The sequence below is a fragment of the Scyliorhinus torazame genome, chromosome 15 (genome assembly GCF_047496885.1).
Source record: "Scyliorhinus torazame isolate Kashiwa2021f chromosome 15, sScyTor2.1, whole genome shotgun sequence".
In the NCBI taxonomy this organism is placed as follows: Eukaryota; Metazoa; Chordata; class Chondrichthyes; order Carcharhiniformes; family Scyliorhinidae; genus Scyliorhinus; species Scyliorhinus torazame.
Genome location: NC_092721.1, coordinates 151,539,820 through 151,562,471, shown reverse-complemented (window position 1 = coordinate 151,562,471; position 22,652 = coordinate 151,539,820). Strand labels below are relative to the sequence as shown.

Genomic DNA, 22,652 nt, shown 5'->3' with positions numbered 1-22,652 from the left:
CATTCGCATTGATCCTGACCAATAAAAGGGGTGGGTGCCCTGATGGCTGGGCGTGTCCTAGGTGGCCGTTGTTCTGCTTTGTTTTCTGCTTTCGGTTTGGGGAACTGGCGCCGCGAGGTCTGAGGCCAGATCGGTTACTTAAGTATCTTCCTTTGGTCCCGGAGATGGGGCATCCATATGCTAATGGGCCTACAGTTTCAGTCTTGTCTGGGAGCTGTTTCTCCAATATGCAGACAGGCTCTGTGCCTGCTTGCTTTCTTAACATTGTCCATTTTTCCCTGCAATCTTTGCAAATGTCCATTTTGTATTCTGGAAGTGGCCTTCCCAAATGGCTACGACGGTGCCCAGTCCAAAATCTGCTTGGCACTACCCAGCCAGAGCAGCAGCTCTGGTTTCCCCCTCCCCCACCCTCTCCAGGGGACCACCGATTATATAAATCAGATGACCTGTACACCCCATTCCCACCCAAAAAGCTGCAGGAATTGTTGTCTTCCCCACCTTTGCAGCCACAGAGCCTGGTGTGTTTCTAACATGCAGGTGCACTGACCCTGCGTTCAGTGTCATTCAGTATAAATACCAAAGAACTGCTTCCCGCCCGACCTTTACATTCTGTTCTCTGCAACAGCCGTAAACAGTCAGGGAAATGCAAACTGTTAACTCCATGAATTACAAACACTTTCTCGATGTGTTTGGGAATGTGGTTGAGAAATGTCCCCTCGTTGCAGCTGCAGTTTGGGCAGGTCGCCCCTTTTCAAGTGTGAGCGCCTTGGAGAAAAACATTGGGGATTTTATAGATTCCCTGCCTCGGTCAGGTAAGGAAAACAAATGAGCTCACACACATTTGAAAACTCGATTTCAACAAGCAATTATCAACTTAGACTAAGTTGAAATGTGCAGAATCTTCAGTTAGACACCCAGTCTGATAACCCGCCATTTTTCTTCTGAATGTTGCTGGACTGTAACCCAGTGAATTGGAGCATGATGATTCAGAAACCGGAGACTCTGTTTCACAACGCATTGTCAGTTAGGCAAATTATTGTAAAAGCTAGCACCAGTAATGGCGATCCTATAGACCTGCAATTGCAGTCAAACCCAACTGCTTCATTAATGTCCTTTTGGGGAAAGAAATGTACTGTTCTTTTTTTTTTAACAAACAATTTTATTGAGGTATTTTTTGGTGTTGTAAACAGTAACAATATACATTAGTGTGCAAATATCAATTACAAGAACATAGTGCAAATAACAGCTCCGCTCTCGCAAATCGACCCGCCTATTCTTCAACCCTACTCTACACTATTTGAAATCCCGCATCTGCAAGTACCGAAAGTCATTTCCCCTTGCCAGCCCGAATTTCTCCTCCAGCTCCATGCTCAAGACGCCCCTCCAGGAACAAGTCACCCATCCTTCCCACCCCCACCCTCCGCCGCCCTCGAAACCCGCCGTCCATTTTCCCCGGGCTGAATCGATGGTTGTCACATATTGGGGACCAAACCAGGTTTTCCAAATGACTCTTTTAAACAAATCTTCTTCTCCACTTTTAACAGTGGATCCAGTATCCAGATTTTATATCATCCCCGATAAGATTTCTTTGTTTTTACTGCTGTACAAACAGTTCACAAATGCGTTAACTCTCAATTCCCAGACTATTAAAATGGCATCAAACTTTTGATTTACCGAAAAGCCTGCCTTCCCACTTAAATCGGGTTACTGCAGTTGTCTCTTTAACTCAGAACACTTTGTTTACTCATCCTTGAATTTTCTGAACAATACCTTAGCCTCTGTTCTCTTAACTTCAGTCGTCTTAAGATATTGTTATTGCCCCAATTCCTGTTTATCTGGACAGTAACTGGTTCTTTGGGAAGCATGCCTCTTCGCAGCTCCCATTCTGTCCAGTCTTCTGGCAAAGTTGAGAGATGTTCATTCCCCGGTGTCCTGCCTTCAACTGCAATATATCCAGCTGAAACCAAAAAAAGCTTTTTTACCTTCCAAGGCCCCCAATTGCTTAGCAAACACTCCGAGTTTATTTATTCTTCATGCTCTAGCCCCCCTAAGCACAATAGAAACACGATTAGAACTTAACCACCCCCACATCCAAACACCTTTGTCCAGAATGGATCTAATTTTAGGTTTTACCCTTCCAGGCACAGAAACATTAAATTAAACCCACTTAAAACTGTACTGTATTTCTATTGTTTACCAATACAATAATATATATCCCTTAAAATTACCTTTGATTTCCTGACATACGTCTCAGCATCCACATTTCGAGGGCCTCTATTTTCTTCCGCAGATCTTTATTTATTTTCTGTGTTTTGAAGTCATGCAGGAAAATGTAGCATCTTATGAGCTTTTTTCCAATGTTACGAGCTTGTTGTTAACACATGCTTCATCTTGTAAGGACAGCACGGCAACACAGTGGTTAGCACAGTTGCTCCACAGGTCCAAGGTCTCAGGTTCGATTCCTGGCTTGGGTCACTGTCTGTGTGGAGTTTGCACTTCCTCCCCGTGTCTGCGTGGGTTTCCTCCGGGTGCTCTAGTTTCCTCCCATAGTCCAAAGATGTGCAGGTTAGGTGGATTGGCCATGCTAAATTGTCCTTATTGTCCAAAAAGGTTAGGTGTGTTTACTGGGTTACGGGGATAGAGTGGAGGTGTGGGCTTGGGTATGGTGCTCTTTCCAAGGGCCGGTGCAGACTCGATGGGTCGAATGGCCTTCTTCTGCATTGTAAATTCTATGATTCTATGAAACTGACGCTCCCACTTCCCCCACATGTTTCCTCCATTGGCCCCAAATCCGCAGAGCCACCACCACTATAGGGCTGGTGGAGTACCTGGCTGGCGGGAGCGGCAGAGGAGCCGTGACCAGGGCTGCCAAGCTGGTGCCCCTGCACGAAGCAGCCTCCACGCGTTCCCACACCGACCCCGTACCCACCATCCATTTCCTTATCATGGCTATGTTAGCCGCCCAGTAGTAGTTGCTGAGGTTCGGCAACGCCAGTCCCCCCTCACCACGGTTCCTTTCAAGCATCCCCTTCTTTACCCGCGGGGACTTCCTCGCCCAAACAAATCCCAGCATGATTTTATTGATCCTTTTAAAGAAGGACCGCGGAATGAAAATAGGGAGACACTGAAAAATAAACAGGAATCTTGGGAGGATCGTCATCTTCACCGTCTGCATTCTCCCCGCTAGTGACAGCGGGAGCGCATCCCATCTCCGAAACTCGCTCCTCATTTGCTCAACCAGTCTGGACAAGTTCAACTTATGCATCCTGCCCCAGTCCCGCGCCACTTGTATCCCTAAATACCTCAAACTTTCACCAACCAGCCTAAGCGGCAGCTCCCTCAGCCTATTCTCCTGATCCCTCGCCTACACCACAAACATCTCGCTCTTTGCCATATTCAACTTGTACCCCAGCCAAATTCCCCTAGGATTTCCATAATCCCGTTCATCCCTGCCACTGGATCTGACACGTACAAAAGCAGGTCATCCGCGTAGAGCGAGACCCTGTGTTCTACCCCCCCTGACCATTCCTTTCCACCCCCTTGCCGCTCTCAGAGCAATTGCCAGCGGTTCTATGGCCAACGCAAACAGCAATGGAGAGAGGGGGCATCCCTGCCTTGTCCCGCGGTAAAGTCTAAAATACCCAGATGTCGTCCTGTTCGTCCTTACACTAGCCTCCGGGGCCTGATATAGCAGTCTAACCCAGTCCACAAAGCTTTCCCCAAACCCAAACCATCCCAGCACCTCCCATAAATAGTCCCACTCCACCCGGTCAAAAGCCTTCTCGGCATCCATTGCCACCACTACCTCCACCTCTCCGCCCTCCGGGGGCATCATAATCACATTGAGCAGCCTTCTTAGGTTGGCTACCAGCTGCCTGCCCTTTACAAACCCAGTTTGATCCTCCACAATCACGTCCGGTACACAGTCTTCGATTCTGGACGCCAGGATCTTGACCAGCAGTTTAGCGTCAACATTAATCAAGGAGATTGGCCTATAGGACCCACAAGCTTCCGGATCTTTATCCCGTTTTAATATCAGCGAGATGATGGCTTGTGACATCGTCGGGGGTAACACCCCATTGTCCCTCGCCTCGTTAAACACCCTAACCAGCACCGGCCCCACTATCCCCGAGAACTTTTTGTAGAACTCCACTGGAAACCCGTCCGGCCCCGGGGCTTTACCTGACTGCATGGCCTTCAGGCTGCCCATTACTTCTTCAGCCCTAATCGGAGCACCCAGCCCCTCTACCATCCTCTTGCCCACCTTTGGGAAGGTCAGCCCATCTAAGAAGCGCCTCATCCCCTCCGGTCCCGTGGGGGGTTCCGAGGTATACAGCTTGCTGTGAAAGTCCCTGAATACCCTGTTCAATCCTGCCGGGTCTCCAACCCGGTTCCCTGCCCGTCCACTACCGTCCCTATTTCCCTAGCCGCGTCCCTCTTCCTAGGTTGCTGTGCAAGCATCCTGCTGGCTTTCTCCCCATATTCATACACCGCGGCCCATGCCTTTCTGAGCTGCTCTACGGCCTTCCCTGTGGATAGCGCCCCCAGCTCCGCCTGCAGTCTCCGTCGTTCCCGAAGTAGCTCTGCCTTCGGGGACTCCACATGTTCCCAGTCCGTCCGTATCATCTCCTGTCTGTCCATCTCCACCCTGTCCATTCTGTCCCTATGGGCTCGGATTGAGATCAGTTCCCCTCTCACCACTGCCTTCAGCGCTTCCCAGAGCCCCGCTGCTGAGACTTCCCCTGTATCGTTGACCTGCAGGTAGTTCTGCATGCATTTCCCCACTCTCTCACACACACCCTCACCTGCCAACAATCCACCTCTAACCTCCATTGTGGGCGCTGGTAACTTTCTTTGCAAACCTGCAGGTCGACCCAATGTGGAGCCTGGTCCGAAATAGTGATCGCCGGGTATTCTGTGTCCCTCACCCCCTGCAAAAAGTCCCTGCTCATAATAAAGAAGTCAATTCGAGAATAAACCTTGTGAATATGTGAATAGAACGAGAACTCCTTCCTCGTCGGCCAACTGACTCTCCAGGGGTCTACCCTCCCCATTTGTTCCATGAACCCTCTCAGTTCCCTTGCCATTGCCGGGACACTGCCCGTTTTGGAGCACGACCGGTCCAGGCCGGAATCAAGGATTGTATTAAAGTCCTTGTGATGAACGGTTACTGTATTACTGTACCCTTATCATCATGTAAGGTGATGTCCCCTTTAAGACCGGGCTTGGAACCCTGGGGGACTCTGCCTCCGGCTCCTCCCACCTGGGAGCTGAATAGAAGGGGCCGCCTTGTGGGCGGCACCCAGTAAGCACCCGTCTCGGCACCAGGCTAGTTCTTAGCTTATTAAAGCTTTCTTTACCATTTACTCTTTAAGCGTCGTTATTGAGGGTACAATAATTTAATGAGCTAAACTACATCAGTATGGACGCAGGCCTAAAACCAGAGAAGCTCAATCTGGAAGCACGGACACCGGAGGCGAAATACATTTTTAAATACTGGCTCCGATGTTTTGAGGCCTACCTCGGCTCCTCAGAGACTCCCATCCTGGGGTCACGCAAGCTGCGCCTACTCCACGCCCGGGTGAGTCACAGAAACCCTGCCATGCTCGAAAAGGCGACTACCTACGAAGAGGCGGTCGAGTTACTATGCAAGTGGTTAGTCAAACCCATCAACGAGGTACATGCCCGGCATCTGCTCTCTACCTACCGGCAGGGCTCGGGGGAATCGCTAGGTGAATTTGTAGAAAAACTCACCGCTATCGCCAGGGACTGTGACCATCAGGATGTGGCAGGGGAAACCCATATGAACCTGCACATCAGAGACGCTTTAGTGTCCGGCATCCGCTCGACCTACATCCGGCAGCGGCTCCACGAAAATGGGGCAAAAGACCTCCAGGACATGCTAACGCTCGCCTCCTCGCTGGAAATGGCCCGACATAATTTGGGCACGTACCCCGCGGACCCTGCGAGCCCCCCTCGGACTTCCTCAGACTCGGCCACGTTAAGGGCCTGCGCCAAGCGGCGACCCGCCCAGACCAGGGGCACACCGTGCTACTTCTGCGGGCAGGGCCATCATCCACGGCCACGCTGCCCAGTCCGCTCCACCATCTGCAGCGACTGCGGGAAAAAGGGGCATTTTGCGAGGGTCTGCCTGGCCAGGCCCAAGGACCAGAAACACAAAGAACAGCAGGCCCGAGAATCAAGCTCACAAGCCCGCAGGCCTCGCAATGCGGCTGCGCATCGACCCGACACGCCCCCTTTTGACGCATCATCCGCCTTGTGCAAATCATGGGGGCGGCCATCTTGTTGGCGGCCATCTTCTCGACCCCACACGTGCGACCGACGACGGCGGCCATTTTACAAATTCGACTCGGCTGAGGACTCGGACTACCCGCAACTGGGAGCGATCACCCGCGACCAAACACGGCCAAAACATCTGTAGAACTCGATGATGAAGGTCCAGGTCAACGAGCGTGACACTCCATGCCTTTTCGACTCTGGGAGCACGGAGAGCTTTATTCATCCTGAGATGGGAAGGCGCTGCTCCTTGCGCACCCGTCCCGCGTCCCAAACCATAGCCCTCGCATCCGAAACCCACTTGGTACAAGTCAAGGGGTACTGTATCGCGGATCTCTCGATCCAGGGCGCCAAATACACCCGTTTCAAACTGTATATCCTCCCTCACCTCTGCACCCCCCTGCTGCTCGGATTGGATTTCCAGTGCGGCCACAGAAGCCTGACACTGAAGTTCAGTGGACCCTTGCCCCCCTCACGGTATGCAGCCTTCCGATACCCTCCCTATTCATGAACCTCACTCCCGACTGGAAGGGCGTCGCAACCAGGAGCCGGCAGTACAGTGCCCAAGACATGACTTTCATCAAGTCAGAGGTCCAGCGTTTACTGGGAGAGGGGGTCATCGAGGCTAGCAACAGCCCCTGGAGAGCACAAGTGGTGGTAGTCCGGTCCGGGGAAAAGAACAAAGAACAAGAACAAAGAAATGTACAGCACAGGAACAGGCCCTTCGGCCCTCCAAGCCCGTGCCGACCATGCTGCCCAACTAAACTACAATCTTCTACACTTCCTGGATCCATACCCCTCTTTTACCATCCTATTCATGTATTTGTCAAGATGCCCCTTAAATGTCACTATCGTCTCTGCTTCCACCACCTCCTCCGGTAGCGAGTTCCAGGCACCCACTACCCTCTGCGTAAAAAACTTGCCTCGTACATCTACTCTAAAACTTGCCCCTCTCACCTTAAACCTATGCCCCTTAGTAATTGACCCCTCTACCCTGGGGAAAAGCCTCTGACTATCCACTCTGTCTATGCCCCTCATAATTTTGTATACCTCTATCAGGTCGCCCCTCAACCTCCTTCGTTCCAGTGAGTACAAACCGAGTTTATTCAACCGCTCCTCATAGCTAATGCCCTCCACACCAGGCAACATTCTGGTAAATCTCTTCTGCACCCTCTCTAAAGCCTCCACATCCTTCTGGTAGTGTGGCGACCAGAATTGAACACTATACTCCAAGTGTGGCCTAACTAAGGTTCGATGTGGCCTAACTAAGGTTCTAAAGGTGGACGGGGAGCTGGTAGAAGGGCTGGGTGCCCCAATCGGGTTGAAAGAGATATTAGAGGGTATTATCCTTCTTCCTCACAGGAACATGCCGGTCCTGAATTCCTTTCAACTGACACTTGAAAGCCTCCCACATGTCAGATGTTGATTTGACCTCAAACATCCGCCCCCAATCTAGGTTCTTCAGTTCCCGCCTAATATTGTTATAATTAGCCTTCCCCCAATTTAGCACATTCACCCTAGGACCACTCTTATCCTTGTCCACCAACACTTTAAAACTTACTGAATTGTGGTCACTGTTCCCGAAATGCTCCCCTACTGAAACTTCTACCACCTGGCCGGGCTCATTCCCCAATACCAGGTCCAGTACCGCCCCTTCCCTAGTTGGACTGTCTACATATTGTTTTAAGAAGCCCTCCTGGATGCCCCTTACAAACTCTGCCCCGTCTAAGCCCCTGGCACTAAGTGAGTCCCAGTCAATATTGGGGAAGTTGAAGTCTCCCATCACAACAACCCTGTTGTTTTTACTCTTTTCCAAAATCTGTCTACCTATCTGCTCCTCTATCTCCTGTTGGGAGGCCTGTAGTAAACCCCCAACATTGTGACTGCACCCTTCTTATTCCTGATCTCTACCCATATAGCCTCACTACCCTCTGAGGTGTCCTCCCGTAGTACAGCTGTGATATCCTCCCTAACCAGTAGCGCAACTCCGCCACCCCTTTTACATCCCCCTCTATTCCACCAGAAACATCTAAATCTTGGAACGTTTAGCTGCTAATCTGCCCTTCCCTCAACCAGGTCTCTGTAATGGCAACAACATCATAGTTCCAAGTACTAATCCAAGCTCTAAGTTCATCTGCCTTACCCGTAATACTTCTTGCATTAAAACATATGCACTTCAGGCCACCAGACCCGCTGTGTTCAGCAACTTCCCCCTGTCTGCTCTGCCTCAGAGCCCCACTGTCCCTATTCCCTAGTTCTCCCTCAATGCTCTCACCTTCTGGCCTATTGTTCCCGTGCCCACCCCCCTGCCATACTAGTTTAAACCCTCCCGTGTGACACTAGCAAACCTCGCGGCCAGGATATTTATGCCTCTCCAGTTTAGATGCAACCCGTCCTTCTTATATAAGTCACACCTGCCCCGGAAGAGCTCCCAGTGGTCCAGATAACGGAAACCCTCCCTCCTACACCAGCTGTTTATCCACGTGTTTAGCTGCTCTATCTTCCTATTTCTAGCCTCACTGGCACGTGGTACAGGGTTAATCCCGAGATTACAACCCTAGAGGTCCTGTCTTTTAACTTTCTGCCTAGCTCCCTGAACTCCTGCTGCAGGACCTCATGCCCCTTCCTGCCTATGTCATTAGTACCAATATGTACAACGACATCTGCCTGTTTTCCCTCCCCCTTCAGGATGCCCTCTACCCGTTCGGAGACATCCTGGACCCTGGCACCAGGGAGGCAACGTACCATCCTGGAGTCTCTTTCACATCCACAGAAGCACTTATCTGTGCCCCTGACTATAGAGCCCCCTATTACTATTGCTCTTCTGCGCTTTGACCCTCCCTTCTGAACATCAGAGCCAGCCGTGGTGCCACTGCTCTGGCTACTGCTGTTTTCCCCTGATAGGCTATCCCCCCCCGACAGTATCATAGAACATAGAACTATACCACAGGGGATTCCTGCACTGACTGCCTGCCCTTTCTGGTGGTCACCCATTTCTCTGCCTGCACTTTAGGTGTGACCACATTTATATAACTGCGGTCTATGACGCTTTCCGCCACCTGCATGCTCCTAAGTGCATCCAACTGCTGCTCCAACCGAACCATGCGGTCTGTGAGGAGCTCCAGTTGGGTGCACTTTCTGCAGATGGTCGTAGATTATAGCCAGACCATAAACCGTTTCACGCAACTCGATGCGTACCACCTTCCTCGCAAAGCAGAAATGGTAAAACGGATTGCCCAATATCGGGTATTTTCCACGGTCGATCTCAAATCCGCCTACCACCAGCTCCCCATCCAACCGAAAGACCGCCCCTATACCGCCTTCGAAGCAGCCGGCCAGCACTTCCACTTCCTCAAGGTCCCCTTCGGCGTCACAAATGGGGTCTCCATCTTCCAGAGGGCAATGGACCAAATGGTGGACCAGTACGGTTTGCGGGCTACATACGCGTACTTGGACAATGTCACCATCTGCGGCCATGAGCAGCAGGATCATGACGCGAACCTCGAAAAGTTCCTCCAGACCGTCCGAGCCCTCAACCTGACCTATAACGAGAAAAAATGTGTTTTCCACACAACCTGGCTAGCCAGCCTCGGCTATGTCGTGGAAAACGGAGTCCTAGGTCCCGACCCTGACGGCATGTGCCCCCTAAAGGAACTCCCCCTCCCCCGCAGCCTCAAGGCCCTCAAATGGTGCTTGGGGATCTTCCCCTATTACGCCCAGTGGGTCCCCAAATATGCGGACAAAGCCCGCCCACTCATAAAGACCACGATATTTCCCCTGTCGGCTGAGGCTCGATCGGTCTTCAACCGCATCAAGGCCGCCATCATCAAGGCCGCTATGCGCATGGTGGACAAAACTATCCCCTTCCAGGTAGAGAGCGATGCATCAGACATCGCCCTGGCTGCTGCCCTCAATCAGGCAGGCAGACCAGTAGCGTTCTTCTCCCGGACCCTCACCGCCTCCGAGATTCGGCACTCTGCAGTCGAGAAGGAGGCACAAGCCATTGTGGAATCTGTACGGCACTGGAGGCACTACCTAGCCGGTAGGAGGTTCACCCTCGTCACCGACCAATGGTCGGTAGCCTTTATGTTCGATAACACACAACGGGGCAAAATAAAAAACGATAACATTTTGAGGTGGAGGATCGAACTCTCCACCTACACGTATGATATCAAGTATCGTCCAGGGGAGCACAACGAGCCCCCAGTTGCCCTGTCCTGCGGCACGTGCACCGACGCACAGGATGGCCGCCTGCAAGCCATCCACAATGACCTCTGTCACCCGGGGGTTACCCGGCTCGTCCACCTTATCAAGTCCCGCAACCTACCTTACTCAACCGAGGAGGTCAAGGCCATGACCAGGGCCTGCCAGATCTGCACAGAGTGCAAACCAAACTTCTACCAGCCAGACAAAGCTCGGCTCGTGAAGGCCTCGGGATCCTTTGTGTGACTAAGTGTGGACTTCAACGGCCCCCTCCCATCCACCAACCGCAATGCCTATTTCTTCACCGTTATCGACGAGTTCTCCTGCTTCCCATTCGCCATCCCCTGCCCCAACATGACCTCAGCCACCGTGATAAAGGCACTGCACAGCATCTTCACCCTGTTTGGTTTTCCCGCTTATATCCACAGCGACCGGGGTACATCATTCATGAGCGATGAACTGCGTCAGTATCTGCTCAGCAAAGGCATTGCCTTGAGCAGAACGACCAGTTATAACACGCAGGGAAACGGGCAGGTGGAGAGGGAGAACGCGACAGTTTGGAAGGCTGTCCTTTTGGCCGTACGGTCGAGAAGTCTCCCAACCACCCGCTGGCAGGAGGTCCTACCCGACGCCCTACACTACATTAGGTTGCTCCTCTGCACGGCCACGAATGAGACCCCTCACAACCGATTGTTTGTCTTCCCCAGGAAGTCCACCTCCGGGGTCTCGATTCCATCTTGGCTGACAACTCCGGGACCTGTTCTTCTCCGGAGGCACGCAAGGAGCCATAAAACGGACCCCATGGTCGAGAAGGTCCGATTACTACACGCGAACCCCAGTTATGCCTATGTTGAGTACCCCGACGGCAGGCAAGATACGGTTTCCCTCCGGGATCTGGCACCCGCTGGTTCCCACACTACAGACGCCCCCTCCCTCACAGCTCCCCTGCGGGACCCGGCACCCACAACGACCCACCCCGGTCCCACTCCCCATCGGTGGACACCAACCGTGCGGGCCCCCTAGCGCCCCCCCACTCTACACACCCCGCCGGCGCCGGCACTGCTACCCCCACCCTCACCCCCAGCTGTTTCCCCAGCACCCCGATCCCCTACCCCGACCCTGACCAAGGCTCCGACCACTGTGCTCCCGGACGTACCCTCAACTAAGACGTCCGTGTCCACCGCACCACCGCCCGAGCTGAGGAGGTCGATGAGGATGATCAGGCCGCCGAAACGAATGGATTTATGATGGCACTTCACCCCCGCTGGACGTTTTTAAAAACAGGGGGTGAATGTGATGAACGGTTACTGTATTACTGTACCCTTATCATCATGTAAGGTTATGTCCCCTTTATGACCGGGCTTGGAGCCCTGGGAACTTTCCATCCGGCTCCTGCCACCTGGGAGCCGTATATAAGGGGCCGCCTTGTGGGCGGCACCCAGTAAGCACCCGTCTCGGCACCAGGCTAGTTCTTAGCTTATTAAAGCCTTCTTTACCATTTACTCTTTAAGTGTCATTATTGAGGGTACAACAAGTCCCCACCCATAATCAGCTTGTGCGAATCCAAGCAACAACTCCCTGTAACCTAACCCCTGCCATAAACTGGCTGTATACACCCCCCCCTCCCACTTCGCTCCCGTTGATTAGCTCAAACCAGCTAGCCTGGTGACTCTCAACTCCGGCGCCACCATGTCTCCCACCTATTGTCTCCCCCCCCCCGCCCATCAACACCACTTCCCCAGAACAGCCCTGTTCGAGCAATTGCTCTGGGACCGAAACAGAGAGAAAACAAACAAAGAACAAAGCTCGCCCCCACAATAGTGCAATTCAAACTGTGTAATGAGGTGGGCGCTACCACCCACCCCCCTCCCAACATTACCAGAAAAATAGCAAAAAGAACCCGTACAGCCCCCCAGCTTTAACTTTAAAACAGACAAAAACAAAAACACCCCAAATTTTAAATAAAAGAACGTGCCGAACACCATCGCCAACACGAAGGGCAATCCACGAACAAATGTATACACCCTTTGAAACACTCTAACTTGAGTCCATGGGTCCTCAGTTCGGCACCAGTCCGTGCCCCTTAGCGAAGTCCATCGCTTCTCCGGGTCGTCAAAATAGTGTTGCTGTTCCCAGTATGTGACCCAAAGCCTCCCTGAAAAAGTAGCCCGAACTTGACCTTCTTTTTGAACAGGATCTCTTTAATTTGTCTGTAGGCTGCCCTCCTTCTGGCCACCTCCTGGCTCAGATCCTGATAGATGCGCAGGACACTGTTGTTCCATGAGCAGCTCCTCGTGTTCTTGACCCACTGTAGAACCCGCTCCTTGTCCATGAACCTATGGAACCTGACCACCAGGTCCTCCAGCCTGTCCATCAGCCTTGATTGTTGCTCCTTCAACTTTCTAATTTCCACATCCGCTACCGTTTGGAAATCTGCCTGCTCCTCCACTGTCTTCTCCAATGCCTGGACCTTCTTATCCTGGGCATCCAGCCTTTGGTCCAGTCGCTCCACCGCTTTCTGAAGCGGTTCCAAATTATCCCACTTCAGTGCTGCGAAGCTCTCCTTCATGACCTTTAGCGTGTTGTCCAGTGCTGTCTGGACCGTCCGTTCCATGGTCCGTTCGTCGGCCATCTTTCCTCCCACTTGAACTTCCACACCACCTTTATTCAGCCCCACTTCGTCTGTTTTCGCTCCCTTCTACTCCTTAAGTCCATACAACTCTGTTTGGATCCAGATCTACAGTGCTGTTGTTTTCCCCTCCAGTGTTCAAAAGCTCGAAAAAGTCGGGGGAAAAGGTCTAAAAGTCTGACCAGAGCGAGAGCCACCAAATGCGCAACTGCCTCCCTCATAGCCGCCACCAGAAGTTTCAGAAATGTACTGTTCTTACACATTGTGCGCTAAATGTGACTCCAGACACCTGTGCTTGAGACTTAAATGCCCTCATGAAAAGTCCTATCAAGCATCTCAGCTGTATCAAATCATTAGGAAAAGCTTTCAAAAGAATAAAGATGGAAATCATTGAGAATATCCTTTTGAACATATGGATGCAAGGAATAGGAGCAGGAGTAGACTATTCAGCCCATTGAACCTGCTGCACTATTCAGTACATCGTGACTAATCTTTTGCCTCAACTCCACTTTCCTACCTGCCCCCTATATCCCGTCCTTTGAAGAGTTGAAAAATCTGTCTTTCCCAACCTTGAATATGCTCAATGATGGAGCAAACATAATCTTCTGGAGTCAATAATTCCAAAGACTCACGAACTTCTGAGTGAAGAACTTGCACCTAATCTCTGTCCTAAATGATCAATACTTTTATCTCCCGCCAGGGGAAACAACTACTCGGAGTCTACCATGGTTATGCCCCTTCAGATTTTGTTATGTTTCAATGAGAACTCTCCTCACCCTTCTAGACTGCAAAAACTATCGGCCCAATTTATTCAGCCTCTCATCATAGGACAAGTCTCTCATCCCAGAAACCAGTCCAGTGAAACTTAGCAATACTGTACTCAAGGCAAACATATCCTTCCTTAAATATGGAGATCAAAACTCCAGTAAGACCTCCAGGTGTTATTTCACCAAAGACTTATAGAATTGCAGCAAAACTTCCTTAGTCTTGCACTCCAATCTCCCGTAGTAAATGTCAATGTACCATTTGTCTTCCTATTGCTTGATATACCTGTATGCTAACTCTGTGCTCCTTGTATGAGTAGACTCAAGTCTCTCTGAACATCAACATTTAAGTTTCACAACATCAAAAAAATATTCTATTTTACTATTCTAACCAGCAAAGTGAATAGCTTTACGCTTCCCAACGTTATACACGAATATGCTATTTGTTGGCTGTTCAATTAACCTGTCTTTCACAATTAATGTAAGTACAGCATCACTAAGTAGGAAATTAATTGAACTAAAGAGTGGTAAATCCCCAGGACTTGATGGTTTCCATCAGAGCATGTTAAAAGAAGTAGGGGAGCTCATTGTAGATGCCTTGGATATAATTTTCTAGAGTCCCTAGATTCAATAGTCCCTCTGGATTGGAAAATTGCATATGCCACTCCACTTTTTAAGAAGGGTGAAAGGGGGAAACCAGGGAATTACAGACCAGTTACCCTAATGTCTGCCGTGGGGAAATTGCTGGAGTCTACAATCAGGGATCGGGTAACTGAACACCTTGAAAAATTTAGGCTGATCAGGGAGAGCCAGCATGGATTCATGACGGGAAGGTCATGCCTGATTAATCTTGTTGAATCTCTTGTGAGGTGACATAAGGTAGTGGACAGGGAAATGTCTATGGATATTATTTATATGGACTTCAAAAAGGCATTTGATAAAATCCCACACAGGAGACTGTTAAATAAGGTGGAAGCTCATGGAGTTGAGGGCAAATTATTGACATGGTGAGGAAACTGGTTGAGTGTCAGGCGACAGAGAGTGGGGATAATGGGTAATTACTCATAATGGCAGCGGGTGACCTGTGGTGCACCACAGGGACCTGTGTTGGGGCCTCAATTATTCACACTGTTCATTAATGATTTAGATGATGCCATAGAAAGTCATATATCTAAATTTACTACGGACAAAAAGTTAGGTGGCATTGTAGACACTTAAAATGTATAAAATTGCAAGGAGATATTGACAAACTGGGTGAATGGGCAAAATTGTGGCAGTTGACTTTAATATAAGCAAGTGACAGGTTATCCACTTTGGATCAAAAAAGGACAGAGTAGAGTACTTTCTAAATGGAAAGAGGTTAGGTAGGCGGAGGTCCAAAGAGACTTGGGGATTCAGGTGCAAATGTCCTTAAAATGCCAGGAACAAGTGCAGAAAATAATCTAAATGGCTAATAGAGTGCTAGCCTTTATTCTAGAGGATTGGAATAGAAATATACAGAGGTTGTGCTGCAGCTATACAAAACCCTGGTTGACCCCATTTGGAGTACTGCGAGCAGTTCTGGGCACCACACCTTGGGAAGGATATTTTGGCCTTGGAGAGAGTGCAGCATAGGTTTACAAAAATGACACCTGGATTACAAAGAGAGATTACTCAAATTAGACCTATTTTTGTTCGAATTTAGAAGGCTAAGGGGTGATCTGATCGAAGTATTCAAGATATTAACAAGGAAAGACAGGATAGATAAGGATGAACTATTTCCACTGCTTGAAGATTCTGAAACTAGTGGGTATAGACTAAAAATTAGGGCCGGACCATTCAGGAGAGATGTTAGGAAGAACCTCCACTCAAAGGGTGGTAGAGGTTTGGAATTCTCTCTCACAGACACCAGTTGAAGATATAACAATTGTTAATTTTAATTCTGGGATCGATAGATTTTAGTTGTTAAAACAATAAGGGATATGGACCGAAGGCAGATATATGGAGTTGGGTCACAGATCAGCCATGATCTCATTGAATGGCAGGACAGGCTCGATGGGCTGAATGGCCTACTCCTGTTCCTATGTTCTTTGTAGCTTCTTTGTGTCCTCCTCATGACTTACATTCCCGCCTAGCTTTGTATCGTCAACAAACTTAGGTACATTACTCTCAGTGTCTTTGTATGAGATGAAAGTAAAAGATACTCAAGCTCATTTAATACTGCTCATACTACCATATCTGCCACTGCAAAACAGTTTTGTCCATGTCATTACTTTCTCAACCCACAATACATTCATGTACAGACTCTAACCACCATAACAGACAGCTTTTATGTCTCTCAGTTATGATATGTGCATCTCAAAAGCCCCAAACTCTGCACACATAACACATATTGCAACCAAACCTCTATTGTTGAGTTATCTATGTAGCTCACTTCTCTTTCTTCTCCCCAGGTAGCTCCCTTGATGTCTAACGTTTTGTACCCTTTCAAGCTCTTACATCCCCTCTCCTCAGTGCTCCTTTGCTGATGGTTGGGTGTGATGTTCCTGGCTGTTACATTTCACAAGTGCTTTTTCAGGCTGAGGGGTCTTTGTCTATGGGTCCTGCTCACTAACTGTATCTGTTGCAAGTTGCATCTTGTCTTCAAAGACATCCTGTATATTCTGATACATAAGCAGATACCTGGGGATGCTGACAGGAGGGTTCATGGCCATAACATCATGGAGCTGCATATATGTCAGACATCCAATTCTGGAACTTGGTTCCAGGTGGCCAGTAATGAGAAAGATGCCTGAATGATCTTTGAAACCCTAAGAGATACTTGAATATACTTTGTTCCCACACACAGAGTGTAGAAAGAAAACCCACTCCACTTGAGCCACCAAAGTGTCAGTGACTCCATGGTAACATCCACACCTTCCTGGCCTGAAGATATTTCTTCTGATGCAGAGGCCTCCACTGCAGGTCAGTGTGGAGGTTACCATGTGCTTGAGGGTGGATTGTAGTGATGCACTTACACACGTATTCATAATGGAGCAGTAGTGGCAGATAATTTAGTCCTCCAACTGAGCTATTATCTGCAGCAGCACATTCAATAGCCTCCTTACTGACCTCTTTCCCCAGTTGGCTCAATATGGGGAAAAGATGGTAGTCAGTGAATTTCATAGAATTTACAGTGCTGAAGGAGGCCATTCAGCCCATCGAGTCTGCACCGGCCCTTGGAAAAAGAATCCTACTCAAGTCCATGCATCCCTCTATCCCCATAACCCAGTAACGCCACTTAACCGTTTTGGACACTAAGGCCAACTTAACATGGCCATTCCACCTAGCCCGGACATTTTTGGACTGTGGGAGGAAACCGGAGCACCTGGAGGAAACCCACGCAGACACGGGGAGAATGTGAGACTCCGCACAGACAGTGACCCAAGCCGCGAATCGAACCTGGGACCCTGGATTAATGAAGCAACTGTGCTAACCACTGTGCTACTGTGTTGCCTCATATGTGAACAGTTGCCAGAATATCTGGGGGCAAAGGAACCAGGATCGCTTTGCTTGTCTTTCTCTGTTTGTTGCTGCCAAATAGCTGAGCTGACAGATAAGCATGGATATATTATCAAAGCATTGGTCATTTCACTTACAGTAACAAGGAAAGTATTTGTAGTAAATGTAATGACAGATCCAGTTCTTTTGCCCATGTTTGGACCAAGGCTGCAATGAGCTGAGGAGCTGGGTGACTCCTATCTTTGAAATCCAATGTTACTTGCATCAGGTATTAATTTTATTCTCATTTAAATTTGTTCCTGTTTCATTGTGGAAAGAAAACAATGCTTCTTAAATTAAAACAAAAAATATTGTTCCATCTCAAATAGTATGTGTTTCAACATCATTAATGACCACAATTACCTTGCATTTATCAGGGGAAATTTTAATTGAAGAGTCAGACTTCCCAGTGTAAATTATTTGGACATGAGAATTGCAAGTACAATTTCTGCCAAATTTGGTATGCAGTTGATAGAAAGGAGGACTGCAACAAAACACACAAAGGCATTATTAAAATTGCAGAATTGTCATGTAATTCACAAAATAACTTCTGTATTGTAAGTATGGGGTAAAGTAAGTATGAGTATATAAAGTAAGTGTCATTTAATAGCAAGAATAAGGAAACCATATAGAATCATAGAATCCCAAAGTACAGAAGGAGACCATTCGGCCCATTGAGTCTGCACCGACCCTCTGAAAGCGCACCCTGCCCAGGCCCACTCCCTTGCCCCATAACCCCACCTGACCTTTGGACACCAAGGGGCAATTTAGCATGACCCATCTAGGGCAGCACGGTAGCATTGTGGATAGCACAATTGCTTCACAGCTCCAGGGTCCAGGTTTGATTCCAGCTTGGGTCACTGTCTGTGCGGAGTCTGCACATCCTCCCTGTGTGTGCGTGGGTTTCCTCCGGGTGCTCCGGTTTCCTCCCACAGTCCAAAGATGTGCAGGTTAGGTGGATTGGCCATGCTAAATTGCCCCTAGTGTCCAAAATTGCCCTTAGTGTTGGGTGGGGTTACTGGGTTATGGGGATAGGGTGGAGGTGTTGACCTTGGGTAGGGTGCTCTTTCCAAGAGCCGGTGCAGACTCGATGGGCCGAATGGCCTCCTTCTGCACTGTAAATTCTATGATAATCTACCCAACCTGCACATCTTTGGACTGTCGGAGGAAACTCACGCAGACACGGGGAGGATGTGAAACTCCACATAGACAGTTACCCAAGGTCAGAATCAAACGCCGGTCACTAGCGCTGTGAGCATCAGTGTCTCCACTGTGCCACCATGCTGCCTTACGCTTTAATGTACAGCTTCAATATGCTCCCGGTAAAATGTGCCAAAATGGAGTAGAGGAACCAAGGGATCAGGGGGGTAAGGTACAGGCCCACAGATAATCAAGAGCAGTGACACAGTTTAATAAGGTCACATAAAAGCAAGCAAACTCTGCAATTCAATTCTAGAAGGCTAGAATTGAGAAGCAGAGAAGTTCCGTTAAACTAGTATAGACATTGCGATCTGGATCTCGCCCTCACTGGGCGGGGTCTGGATTTGCATATGTAAATGAGCAGTTAGGCTCACTTAATTATGTCTGCACCGGATTATCTCAAGGCCCGGGATCGAACACCTGCTCCTGGGAGACCTTGCCATCATGCCGTTTAGCACTGGTCCAGACAGACGTCGACCATCTGGGGTATCGCCCAGGCCAACAGAGGCCATTGGGTGGTCGGGCTCTAGTTAGCATCGTACCCAGGCACTCCTGGCACCTGGGAACTGCCAGCCTTGCACATTGGCATTGGCACTGCCACCCAGGCTCCCAGGCACTGCCAAGGTGCCTGGGTGGCACTGCCAGAGATTGGGCCCAGGGGTGCCCTGCCCTTATGAGGTGGGGTAAGGGGTGGCTCGAGGTCCCCATAACAGGTAGATTGGACATTGGAGGCGCCCAAAGGCCACAGTGCGGAATCCAAGGGCGTCCAGAGATTGGGGAGATCAGGGCGACATTTAAAAATGGTGCCTGATGGACTTCCGGTGGAGGCTATGAAGGAGTAAGTCGCACATTTGGTGGCTCCCGCTCGGGTCGGACTTGTGGACCCTTTCCCCCGATTTTTTACCGGACTTGATTTGAAAAACTGATGACAGAGGCAATTGTGAACTGAAATCCCACATCGGTGCATGGAGAGAAGGATTAGAAGTGCTCGTAAAGGCAGAAACAGAAAGACACAGAAAGCTTGGGCTGAAGCTGCAGCAGGAGATAGCATGGCGGAGGACCGGACCTCTGGTTTATCGACCCAGCGGTCAATGGAGCAGTTGATGCAAGTTATTCAGGAAGGCTTTGCTAAGCAGAAACAGGACTGCTTGGACCCGATTAAAGAGGCAATTTCGCGGCTGGAACTTAGATTGGATGCCCAAGATTGGGCGATCCAGAAAGTAGAGAAGGCGCTGGCTGACCAGGAGGAACATCAAACTGCGGTGGAGTTGGAGGTGGGGATGCTAAGAGACCAGCAGAAAAGGCCCCTGGAGAAGATGGAGGACCTAGAGAACAGGTCCCGCCGGCAGAGCCTGAGGATCGTTGGGCTCCCGGAGGGATCCGAAGGAGCAGACGCTGGGGCATATATAGCGACCATGTTCGAGAAGTTGCTGCGGGATGGGGCATTCCCCCGACCCTTGGAGGTGGACAGGGCTCACAGAGCGCTGGCGAGGAAGCTCTGAATGGGAGACCCCCCGAGGGCAATGGTGGTGAGATTCCACAAATATCTGGATAAGGAGCGTGTTTCACAGTGGGCCAAGCAGACACGGAGCTGCAAGTGGGACAACAGTATCCTACGGATCTATCAAGACCTTAGTGCAGAGGTGGCCAGGAGAAAAGCGGGACTCAATCAGATCAGGTCTTCCCTTTTCAAGAAAAAGGTGAAGCTCGGACTGTTGTACCTGGCCCACCTCTGGGTCACATACGAGGAACATTTCTATTTCGAGTCCCCCTTTAAAACTCTTATCAACACCTATCTCGTTGATCAACGTTTCAATCAACTGCCTTAATATCTCATTGTGTGGCTTGGTGCCTTACTTTATTTTCAAATGCATCTAGTAAGTTTTATTCCTTAAGGGTGTTATACAAATACAAAGTTGAGGCGGTGTCTGCTGAAAATGCAGAACCTCCTCTCCAAGTCCTCAGGCCTTTAAAATTGACTCTCTGGGAAATGAATTTCAAGCTGCTGTCTGCTGTGCCTGTTGCTGTCAAACTGGATCCTCTGTTAATTCACCATTCTAACTGACGCTGCAATCTCCAGGTTGAGAAAGCCGCTCCTTCTCTTGGGCTGAGGCTGTGATCCTGATCAAGCGCCAGGTGGCGGTGCAGGATTGGATTTCGGGACTCAGTTGCGGCTGGAGGCGGTCTTCTGTTCTTCATTCGCACAGGAAACAAAAAGATCTGCTCCATAATAAAAGAAAATGAAACCGCTGCGAATCTCCTTAATTCTACAATCCTGTTCCAGTCAGAGATGCTATGTATGTTTTACTCAGCCAATGCATAATCATGGGGACTGCTGTTTCACCAATCAAACTAATGATCCAAAAAGTAGCTCGGCCCAGACATTTATTTGAACCTGGAGGAGTATATCACACATTGTTTTCAAATGCGGGGCAAGCATGTTGGGTTGGAATGATTGGTATTGGATCCTGTAGAGTGTCAATAAAGATTTCACTCATTGTCTAATTTAGGATTTTAATAAAGCAATTTAACCATCTGTTATTGCAGCCTGGAGTTGGGAAATATTTAAGGTTGTTCAATGTTATATTTACAAGCAAACCTGAATGTTATCCTAATAACTCTCGTTATTTACTGTGTTTTTTTAGCATTCACCTCAAGAGATGTGTGCGCTGTTAGATATTGTGCATTGTGTCAAATTTCCGATTTAATATGTTTGGGGAATTCTGTGGATTACTCCATTGTCTCTCAATCCCAGTATTGCCTCTGATTTGCTGCTCGTCGGACATGTTGAATGAGCAGACATTTTCTCCAGTTACATTTTAAGAAACCCATTGGTTCTCGCCACAAACTTTGTTCCCGAGTTCCTGACCCCATCCCTCTCCCTGGGCACTGGGTGGGGCCGAACTAGACTCGTCACAACATTGGTATCCTATTTCAGTCCAATGTATATTATCCTTAAGTAGTAATCCCTTAATCCTCTCAATCACCAACCCCCTTTACTTTCACCTCTGTAGCTCAAGGGGTCTCCACCACTGCTTCACTTCACCTGCATTGAAATCCTCATTCACTCCTTTATTAACTCGAGGCTGGACTAGTCCAAAGCCCTTTTTGTTTCCAAATTCCTCCGTGGTCTTTTCGCCCCCTATCACTGCAACCCTACTCTCTGCCCTCATCCCTATGTTCGCGTTAAAGTTTATTGTTGTCCTTCAAGAATTTTCAGAATGTGAAAATTATACCAACAGAATTCTGAAAATTCTTGAAGGACAACAATAAACTTTAATTTGTGTGCGCAGCCATGTGCTCACACAACTTAATGGTAATATTGTTTGCAACTTTGAAATCTCTGTGCTCCGCCAACTTTGGCCTCTTGTGCAGCGCCAATTTTCTTCACCGTGGCTTCAGCTGCCTTGGTCCCAAATTCTGGAATTTCCTTCCTGAACCTCCACCCTCTCCAGCTCTCTGTTCTTGAACTGTAATAATCTTTATAATAATAATCTTTATTGTCACAAGTAGGTTTACATTAACACTGCAATGAAGTTATTGTGCTTAAACAAAGGAGATTACAATGGGATGAGAGAAGAACTAGCTAAGGTACACTGGGAGCAAAGACTTTATGGTGAAACAGTTGAGGAACAGTGGAGAACCTTCCAAGTGATTTTTCACAGTGCTCAGCATAGGTACCAACAAAAAGGAAAGACGGTAGAAAGAGGGAACATCGACCGTGGATATCCAAGGAAATAAGGGAGAGTATCAAATTGAAGGAAAAAGCATACAAAGTGGCAAAGATTAGTGGGAGGCTAGAAGACTGGGAAATCTTTAGGGGGGAACAGAAGCGTCTAAAAAAGCTATAAAGAAGAGTAAGATAGATTATGAGAGTAAACTTGCTCCGAATATAAAAACAGATAGTAAAAGTTTTTACAAATATATAAAACAAAAAAGAGTGGCTAAGATAAATATTGGCCCTTTAGAGGATGAGAAGGGAGATTTAATAATGGGAGATGAGGAAATGGCTGAGGAACTGAACAGGTTTCTTAAGTCAG

The 22,652-nt window shown here is 48.9% G+C and overlaps 1 long non-coding RNA gene across 1 annotated transcript in view; it reads left to right on the top strand.

The window, feature by feature from the left end:
• Nucleotides 1-607: 607 nt before the first annotated feature.
• The window catches only part of LOC140391903 (uncharacterized), a 37,287-nt gene continuing 15,242 nt past the window's right edge, over nt 608-22,652 (top strand). The window contains exon 1 of the long non-coding RNA XR_011935205.1: nt 608-812. This is a non-coding gene — a long non-coding RNA (uncharacterized lncRNA). The remainder of the gene's footprint in view (nt 813-22,652) is intronic.